Source organism: Rutidosis leptorrhynchoides, chromosome 11 (assembly GCF_046630445.1).
Source record: "Rutidosis leptorrhynchoides isolate AG116_Rl617_1_P2 chromosome 11, CSIRO_AGI_Rlap_v1, whole genome shotgun sequence".
NCBI classification, from domain to species: domain Eukaryota; kingdom Viridiplantae; phylum Streptophyta; class Magnoliopsida; order Asterales; family Asteraceae; genus Rutidosis; species Rutidosis leptorrhynchoides.
In genome coordinates, this window is record NC_092343.1 from 212310028 (window position 1) to 212320906 (window position 10879).

Consider the following 10879-nt stretch of genomic DNA (forward strand, 5'->3'; position numbering starts at 1 on the left):
AACAATACCCATAACCTCCTTAGCTATAACCCATAATTTCCTTAGATCTATCCCGTTTGAAAACTTATTTTGAAATCGTCTGAATATAACTCCGTCGTAGTATTTTATGTATACTAATAATATCTTGAAATAATACTAACTAAATATATATATGTAATTCGATTGAGAGAGTTTAGAGAAATATATTTTCAAGTTTCTATGAAATAATGAAACCTATTGAATTCTATTTATAATAGATTTTTGAATTATTAAAGTGAATTATTAAAGTATGAATTATTAAAGTGAATTATTAAAGTATGAATTATTAAAGTGAATTATTAAAGTATGAATTATTAAAGTAAATTATTAAAGTATGAATTATTAAAGTGAATTATTAAAGTTAAAGTAAAGTAAAAGTAAAGCAAAGGTAAAGTTAAAGTATAGTATAAGTATAAAACTATGTACGTATAATACGCGTATAAAATATATATATAATATTAATTTAAATCGTTATATATATATATATATATATATATATATATATATTTAATAAAATAAAATATAAATGTCATTATCTTTATCATACTGGTTAAGTAATGAGTTGTCAAAAAAATAAATTTCTTAAATCACAGTGGACCTCATAACATAGGCCCGTAATCATATCATAATGTATCTGATAATTCAATCATTTGATATTATCTCTTAATTCTGTCGATAAATATATCGAAACAAATATGTTTATGTAAAGTATCACATATCTAATACTTTGTTAATGTTTTCAGTTAATATTATATATTATATATACATATCTATATACACATGATTGTTCGTGAATCGTCGAACACGGTCAAAGGGTAATTGATTACATGAATGTAGTTCCAAACTTTTTGAGATTCAACATTACAAATTCAGCTTATCGTGTCAGAAACATATAAAGGTTAAGTTTAAATTTGGTCGGAAATTTCCGGGTCGTCACAGTACCTACCCGTTAAAGAAATTTCGTCCCGAAATTTGATCGAGGTCGTCATGGCTAACTATAAAAATGTTTTTATGACGAATATGAGTTGATAAATAGAGTTTTATCATCATTGAGTAATATAGATAAAACAATTTGATTACGCGAAGAGTATAAGTGAAGCTATCGCAAGAGAGTGAAATGAGTAAACGTATGTTCGTTTTAACCGATGACGTAGTTATGATTGATTTCCGGAATTCATGGGATTTAAAGAAAATCTTTGCAATAAGATTTGGTTCTTCGGCGATTAAGGAAATCAGGATCTTCTTTGATTAAATGCGATAATCTGTCTCGATTTCTCTGTCTGATATTTTACTATAATTCCACCCCCTTCGTTTCTTTATTTCCACAGCTCACACCTTCTAGTCTTTCTCCCCAATTCATACTTTAAAGCATTCGTTAATATGCTTCATCCAGTATTGATTCTTGATATACTTTTAACTTTCATATCTGTCATTCTTCTTTTTCATCTACCACCGGAGGAAGTTATTTTCTTCTACCATTACCTTGGGGTTATTGTGTTTTTCATTCTCCCGTGTCTTTATATTGCTATACGCATTTATATACACGGTTTGTAATTTCGGGGTTGTTATCGAGCTTTATATTCTCCATTATATTTCGGAGCTTCATGCTTTCGTTTTCTCTTCCCAATCTTAAGTCAAGCGGATAATAGTCCAGAATTCGTAGATATGAATTTTTGAATGAACATAGTTAATGTTCCAAGAAGAAAATCGTAATGGCACGATCTTGATTTGGCAAATTACCAGAATATCCGAAAATATAGAGCTATCAAGATGATATGTTCTTAATATGTTTGAAAATTGGGTAGAATGTAAGAGTCGTGTAAACAGTACATGATGACGGTATGTTCTGTGAATCATCACGTTCCATTAGAAACTCAGCATGACTTACTGTAATATAATCACGTTGATCAAGTGTCATTATATTATACTAACTCATGCTTCAGTTCCCGACACTACTTCAAAAACATTCCTATTTTAAATTCATAATTTTTTTTTTAAAATTTAGAAACTAACACAGTTTCTTTTTATGTTGTAACGCAGATATTGCGAAGAGATAAAAGATATCGGATAAGAATAGTTGTGAAAATATCTTCAGGAATATCGATGATATTATAATAAAAGATAAGATAATATGGATGATGAAGAAGATTTGTCTGTGAAGGTTTAGAATAAGAAGTAAGGTGTTTGCTAACGATTTCAGTAGACACTGAATCATTTAGATCCTTTGAAGGCAAGTTTAGTCTTTGTGATTTGTCCACAGCCTCCTTCATGGTCTGCTCAATCCGTTTTCCAGTTTCAAACCTTCTCTTTTTCTCAGCTTTACCACCATACTATTCTTTATCATCAAACTTTTGACTGTTAAAGTCGTTTACAGTTTTTGCTGCTTCATCAGCATTTTTCCAATTTCGGAGAACTAGTTCATAGTTTGGGATGTTTTCCAGAAAATTCAAATTCGAAGTATGTAAGTCTAGGAGATAGACGTTATATGTATAACTTTTGACGTAAAATTGTCGCGAAATTCAAAATACTGATTGCTAATTCCCAGTAGTTGGTGTGACAATTATTGTTACAGGATGTAGGTGAGTACATGATGGGGTTTTAATGAATAAGTATAGTGACTTTTCGGAGAGGCTTAAGTCGAAAGTTAATGAAGTTGTTGATAAGTTTACTGCTAATGTGGCGAGATATGAAAGGTTCCCCGGTAACAATGATGAAGGGGTAATTGTTATAATAAGGTTTATTTGTATAAACAAATGAAGGTGATTTGCTGGAGCTGTGACAAAACTGTCTATTTTGGAAAGAGATTGAAAAATTATATTTGGTAATAAATATCAAAGGATCTGACACGGATACGTGTTAAACTATAACTTTAGTTTCGAGAGCTTTTCAGATGCATGACAGTGGGTAATATGTGGTTGGATCATCATCTCGCATGTCTTTAGGAATTTCGAAGTGTTTGAACACATATTGTAATTGTTAATATACATATGATGTTCTAAGATTTTGAATGATACAAATATTTTTGTGAGTTTCATGAATAGAAATGAGGTTCTAGGATAGTTTTTGAAAGGATCCGTGTAGCGACCCCGACAAATCGTCAAATGACGGCGTCATCTACGTATGGTCCCATTACATGGTCGTAAGTCTTTATAACAAAGTTTGACCGAAAAGTATGTCGCATTCATTTCATAAATAAGGGTGTTTCAAAGTTTACAAAAGTAGTTTCCATAACAAGTACATAACAATGTTAAAGTTTGTATGAAACACATGCGACACGATTAAAAGTAGTCAAAAAGACGCTCCACGTATGCAAGTATACTCGACATCCAATGCAAGTATCAAATAGTATGAGCGGAAGCATGTATCACCTAAGTTCAAGGACCTGAGAAAAACATAGAGAATCTGTCAACGAAAACGTTGGTGAAATCGTAGGTTTAAATAAGTAAATGAGTAATAGTAAGTTGAACCACAAGATTTGCAACATCGATAAAGCCATAGTACATTCTAAAAGTTAATATTCACGAGCACCCAATTATCAAAGCTTAACGTTCCGTCCGTTGAATACCCCATCAATTAGTGCTAGAACAACACTGTTCCCGAAAATATATTTCATTCGTAAACGGTAGCGAACCGTTTGAATGAGGGTTTGTCAAACCCATATGGCCATATAACATAAGTTCTCGCTTACACCATCTGATGTAACTAATGATAATCGGATTGAGGATTTTCGTTCTAAACTCGTATGTAGAATGTTTGTTTTCCCGTTCTTGTGTTCACTTAGTTCAAAAGAATCGTTTATGTTTTCTCATCCCAAAAGTAAGTTTAAAAGAGTAAAAGTGGGACTATGATCTCACCTTGTATGCACGAACCAAAAAGTACTTCGACAAGTAACGTGTGCAAAGAACAATGCTAGTCTTGACCTAAACAAGTAAGTTATATCAATTAACCGGTTACGACACAAGGTCGGGTGAAATGTGTTCAATTAGTCCTATGGCTCGTTACGACTCGAATAGTATAGCATGTGAATCACGTTGTCAAGTTTCATGCAAGAATCAAGTATAAAAGCATGTTAGAACGATTGTAATAAAGTTTGAGTTGACATTTCAAAACCTTACCATTAGAAAGGAAATCTTATTACGTTTCCAACGATATTTGATTCATCGAAAACGGAGTTACGGTCAAAAAGTTATGGCCAAAACAAGTTTGCTGAAGTTCGGATGAGACAGGCTATTGTCGCGGCGCGACAAATGGCTCCGCGGCGCGACAAATGCCTATGTTGAAGGTCAGAAGGCCTGAAAAACATGTTCTAAAATCACCCTTTGGGCCACGGCGCGACAAATTGCTCCGCGGCGCGACAATGGCCGTGGCCTGGTACCTGGTCAGTCTCAAATGTTCAAGTCTTGGTCAAAACTTCAAACAACCATAAAACGCAAACCGTAAACAACTAGAAGGCGTATCTTATACCGTTGGAAAGCTCTTTTGACAAGGAACACAACTAAACATGTTTCATCAAACAAAAACAACATTTTCCATAACCGATTTCTCGTCAAGTGATCATTTAAAAGTCCATTTTCAAAGTTTCAAGTTCATCAATTGCATTTTAAGTTTCGGGAATCCAATTCACACATATGATATGCCGTTTTGAAGGTAATGAAGCATACATCACTACTAAACACTAACAATTAACATTCCATGGCATTTAAGCATCCAAAAGTTCATGTCAAGAACTATCAAACCCTAGTCAAACATCACAAAATCATTAATCGGATTTTTGAAGTTTTCTTAATCAACCTACGCATCAAAACGAAGCTAGTGATACTAGTAACACAATTAAAACATGCACTTTAACAATCTAACAACATTAACTCATCCAAAATCAAGGATTAAGCAAACCCATTTCAAATGTTCAAACTAGTTACTCAAAACAACGAATCGAGCAAACAAAACATATATTCATGTTATACACGAGCCATAGACACTAACTAACACCATTTCAAGTCAAAAACACGAATTTATAGAAATCTAGAGTTTTTAGAAAGTTACCCAAACGAGATGAAGTTGGTATCAAATTGTAGAGGATGAAGAGAGGATTCCAAATATGTAATTTGTTTTGGAGTTTGCTTCCCGATCCGGATTTAGATGATGATTTATGTTTGTGTTCTTGAGAGAAAAAAAGAAAGAAAGAAGGAGAAAGAAATGGATGAATGAGGGATGGAGGTGGTGAGTGGTTGACTAGTCAACTACTAGCCACCTCTTTGGTCAAGTGGCGGAACTAGTCCCTCAAGTTTCAGAGCGGGTGCGGGAATTAACCAAACGAATATTTTTAAAACGCTCGAGTAAACGGGTGATGTTATAAACATAATACGGAGTTTAAATAGTTAAACGGAAAAGTTGACGGAAAAAGGCGGGATGTTACATTACCTACACCTTAAAAGAAATTTCGTCCCGAAATTTAAGTAGGCGTAGTAGTCGTTGTTTCTTCCTCGAGATCTTGCGTTTCCGAATTCACGAATAGATGAGGATACTTCCTTTGCATTTGATCTTGTCTTTCCCAAGTAAACTCGGGTCCTCTTTTGGCATTCCAACGAACCTTAACAATCGGGATTCGGCTTTGTTTCAATGTCTTGACGGAGGTGTCCACAATTTCATCCGGTTCCTCCACAGAATGAAGTTTGTCATCGATAGTAAGTTCTTCGAGAGGGATGACGATATCGGGTTCGGCAAGACACTTTTTCAAGTTAGATACATGGAAGGTAGGATGAACGGAGTTCAATTGAGGCGGAAGATCTAAACGATAAGCAACGGTTCCAATACGCTCCAAGATTTCGAAAGGACCAATATACCGCGGATTTAGCTTCCCGCGTTTCCCAAAACGGATTACACCCTTCCAAGGTGCGACTTTTAACATTACTCTGTCACCGACTTGAAATTCAAGATCGTTGCGTCGTTTGTCGGTATAGCTCTTTTGACGACTTCGGGCCGTCCTAAGCCTATCTCGGATTTGAACGATTTTCTCGGTGGTTTCGTGAATGAGTTCGGGTCCGGTGATTTGCACGTCGCCTACCTCGGCCCAACAAAGAGGTGAACGACATTTGCGGCCATATAGCGCTTCAAAAGGTGCGGCTTTAATACTCGCGTGATAACTATTGTTGTAAGAGAACTCGGCGAGAGGTAAGTGCTTGTCCCAAGCTTTTCCGAAATCAATCACGCAAGCTCGTAACATGTCCTCTAAGGTTTGAATTGTACGTTCGCTTTGTCCATCGGTTTGAGGATGATATGCGGTGCTCATGTCTAAACGCGTTCCCAATGCTTCTTGCAATGTACGCCAAAATCTAGAAACGAAACGGCCATCTCGGTCGGAGATAATCGATAAAGGTACACCGTGTCGGGCTACGATCTCCTTAATGTAAAGTTGTGCAAGTCTCTCCATTTTGTCCGTTTCTTTCATGGCAAGGAAGTGTGCGGATTTGGTGAGACGGTCAACAATAACCCAAATGGTATCATAACCGCCCGTCGTTTTTGGTAGCTTGGTGATAAAATCCATCGTTATCCTTTCCCACTTCCATTGCGGGATCTCGGGTTGTTGAAGTAGTCCGGACGGTCTTTGGTGTTCGGCTTTGACTTTGGAACATGTCAAACATTTGGAAACATAAGTAGCTACGTCCCTTTTGATGTTCGGCCACCAATATAGTTGTTTAAGGTCGTGGTACATCTTATTGGCACCGGGGTGAATCGAGTATCGTGACTTATGGGCTTCGTCTAAAATAAGGCTTCGTAGGTCCCCATAACTAGGCACCCAAATCCTTCCGGCGTAATATCGGAGTCCGGTCTCCCTAATTTCGAATCGAGAGACGAGAATGTTCAAGAGCTCGTGTGAAAGGTTTTCATCCTTGAGAGCCTCATCTTGGGCTACCCGAATTTGGCTATTAAGGTTTGTGTGGATAGTGATGTTTAAGGCTCGGACACGAAGAGGCACCGCTCTTTCTTTTCGACTTAAAGCATCGGCTACTACATTTGCCTTCCCGGGATGGTAACGAAGCTCGCAATCGTAATCGTTTAAGGTTTCAATCCACCTTCGTTGTCTCATGTTTAGTTGCTTTTGATCGAAAATGTGTTGGAGGCTTTTGTGGTCGGTAAAGATAGTACTCTTGGTTCCATAAAGATAGTGTCTCCACATTTTAAGTGCAAAGACAACGGCTCCGAGTTCGAGATCATGTGTCGTATAGTTTCGTTCATGAATTTTGAGTTGTCGAGAAGCATAAGCAATGACTTTCGTTCGTTGCATCAATACACACCCAAAACCATGTTTCGAGGCATCACAATATACAACAAAGTCATCATTGCCTTCGGGAAGTGACAAGATAGGAGCGGTGGTTAGCTTCGTTTTCAAGATTTGGAATGCGGATTCATGTTCGGTCGCCCAAATGAATTTCTTTCCCTTGTGAGTCAATGCGGTTAGAGGACGTGCAACCAAAGAGAAGTTTTCGATGAATCTACGATAGTACCCGGCGAGACCCAAAAATTGACGAATGTGAGTAGGAGTAGTAGGAGTCTCCCATTTGCTAATGGCTTCGATTTTCGTTGGATCGACTTTAATACCTTGGTCACTTACAACATGACCAAGAAATTGAACTTCCTTTAACCAAAATTCACACTTGGAGAATTTGGCATAGAGTTGTTCTTGTCTTAAAAGTTCAAGCACAAGTCGGAGATGTTGTTCGTGCTCTTCTTCATTTTTAGAATAGATCAATATGTCATCGATGAACACAATAACGAATTTATCGAGATACGGTTTGCACACGCGGTTCATAAGATCCATGAACACCGCCGGTGCGTTAGTGAGACCAAATGGCATGACAAGGAATTCATAACTACCATAACGAGTTCGGAAAGCGGTTTTGGAGACATCTTCCCCTTTGACCCTCAATTGATGATAACCCGAGCGGAGATCGATTTTCGAATATACACAAGACCCTTGTAGTTGATCAAAGAGGTCATCGATGCGAGGAAGAGGATATCGGTTCTTAACCGTCAGTTTATTTAGTTCACGATAATCAATGCACATTCGTAGGGATCCGTCTTTCTTTTTAACAAACAAAATCGGAGCGCCCCAAGGTGAATGGCTAGGTTGGATAAAACCACGATCAAGTAGTTCTTGGATTTGACTTTGCAATTCTTGCATTTCGGATGGGGCGAGTCTATATGGTGCACGTGCTACGGGTGCGGCTCCCGGGATAAGATCGATTTGGAATTCGACCTGTCGATGAGGCGGAAGACCCGGCAATTCGTCGGGAAATACATCGGAATAGTCACTAACAATTGGCACATCATCGATGTGCTTCTCATCGGGCTCGACCTTCTTAACGTGAGCAAGGATCGCAAAACAACCCTTACGGAGCAGTTTTCTAACTTTAAGGCACGAAACGAGGTTGAGTCCGGTGCAACTCTTATCGCCATAGACGATCAAAGGTTCACCATTCTCGATAGGAATTCGGATTGCGTTAAGATCACAAAGAATGTGAGATTTCGTTTTGACTAACCAATTCATACCGATTATTACATCAAAGCTTCCTAGTTCCATGGGTATCAAGTCAATTTCAAATTCCTTACCCAAAATGTTCAAAGTACACCCCCGGTAATATGTGTCGGCACTTAAGAGTTTTCCGTCGGCCACTTCGATGGAATAAGTAGTATCTAAAGGGTGTGGTGGAGTGCAAAGGGTAGGAGCTAAAGTCTTGGACACAAAACATTTATTGGCACCCGAATCGAATAAGCAAGTAACATAAGAGTTGTTGAGAAGAAACGTACCCGTGACTAGTTCGTTGTCATCTCGGGCTTCCTCGGTGTTGATGTTAAAGGCTCGGCCTCGGTTGTTGGGGTTGGCTTTCTTTTTCGGGCATTCGTTCTTATAATGGCCCGTTTGGCCACATTCATAACAAGTGACCGTCCTTGGAGGATTGGGCCCCTTTCGAGCGACGGGGGCGGTGCTTGTGCAATTGTTGGTCCTATGACCAACTCCTTGGCAACGGTGACAAATTAGCTTGTTACATTCGCCGTAATGATGTTTGTGGCACTTGTTGCACAAAGGTAAGTTTCCGGCATAACCCTTCTTGCCGTCGTTGTTGAAGGGCTTTTTGGTGAAGGTGTTGTTGTTGTAGTTAGTTGATGGAGTGGCTTCCCATTTCCTTTTGTTGCCACCCGACTTGTCCTCGGCCTTAGGAGCCGGCGCTACGATTTCGTCAACCGTTTCAATTAGTTGGCGAGCCATGTTCATAGCGGCTTGATGAGTAGTGGGTTTGGATGACATCACCCCTTGTTTGATGCTTTTTGGAAGACCAAGCATGTAGAGCTCAATCCTTTGAGATTCGGGGTTAACAAGATTAGGACACATCAAGGATAGTTCGGCGAAGCGTTGATTATAAGCTTTAAGATCGTTTCCGACCGCTTTCAAAGCTCTTAGTTCTTCTTCAAGCTTTCGGGTTTCTTCGCGCGGAAAATATTCGACAATCATCTTTTCCTTCAAATCGGTCCAAGAGAGAGCATGAGCTTCATCGGTACCCACCGATTGAACATAGGTGTTCCACCAAGTGAGAGCAACACCGGAGAACGTGTGGGTGGAGTATTTGACCTTGTCTTGATCACGACAACCGCTTATGCTAAAGACGGCCTCGGTTTGTTCAAACCAACGCGTAAGCACAACCGGTCCACCGGTTCCATCATAAGTGTGAGGTTTGCACCCCATGAAAGCTTTGTAGGAGCATCCCTCATTTGAGTTACCGGCCCCATTGTTGTTGTTGTTGTTGTGGTTGTGGTTATTGTTATTGTTGTTGGAAGAGTGGCCGGCCATGGCCGCATCTACGGCGGTAGCTATCATCCGTTCGAGAGCTTGTTCGGGAGTTTCATTGCGGCGTACACGACGAGGAGCCATTGTTCCTTCAAAACAAAAGAATACCGTTGGTTAGTATTCCAAATGATACTAACCGTGATATGGGATAAAGATAGAGAGAAAAATTATCCTTGACCCGCCTTAAATTCTTTATGTCATAATGTCGGTATGTTCATATGAGTCACCGTAATATAATTTCCGGGAATTATATTACCCTAATTCATATGTGCATTCGACATTACATCATATAGTCAAGGTGGCGTGTCAATTAAATTATACAACGCAAGATTTAGATAGGATAAGAGTAGATATGAGTAAGAGAGTTCGAGTATAAATGCACAAATAGTCAAGTAATTCCTACGTCAAGTCTATATGCCGGTTGTAGTCTAGACTCACCAATGTACCCTAAGACTCGGGGTTGACACCAATGAACTCTAAATCCCTACAACCAAAGCTCTGATACCACTTGTAGCGACCCCGACAAATCGTCAAATGACGGCGTCATCTACGTATGGTCCCATTACATGGTCGTAAGTCTTTATAACAAAGTTTGACCGAAAAGTATGTCGCATTCATTTCATAAATAAGGGTGTTTCAAAGTTTACAAAAGTAGTTTCCATAACAAGTACATAACAATGTTAAAGTTTGTATGAAACACATGCGACACGATTAAAAGTAGTCAAAAAGACGCTCCACGTATGCAAGTATACTCGACATCCAATGCAAGTATCAAATAGTATGAGCGGAAGCATGTATCACCTAAGTTCAAGGACCTGAGAAAAACATAGAGAATCTGTCAACGAAAACGTTGGTGAAATCGTAGGTTTAAATAAGTAAATGAGTAATAGTAAGTTGAACCACAAGATTTGCAACATCGATAAAGCCATAGTACATTCTAAAAGTTAATATTCACGAGCACCCAATTATCAAAGCTTAACGTTCCGTCCGTTGAATACCCCATCAATTAGTGCTAGA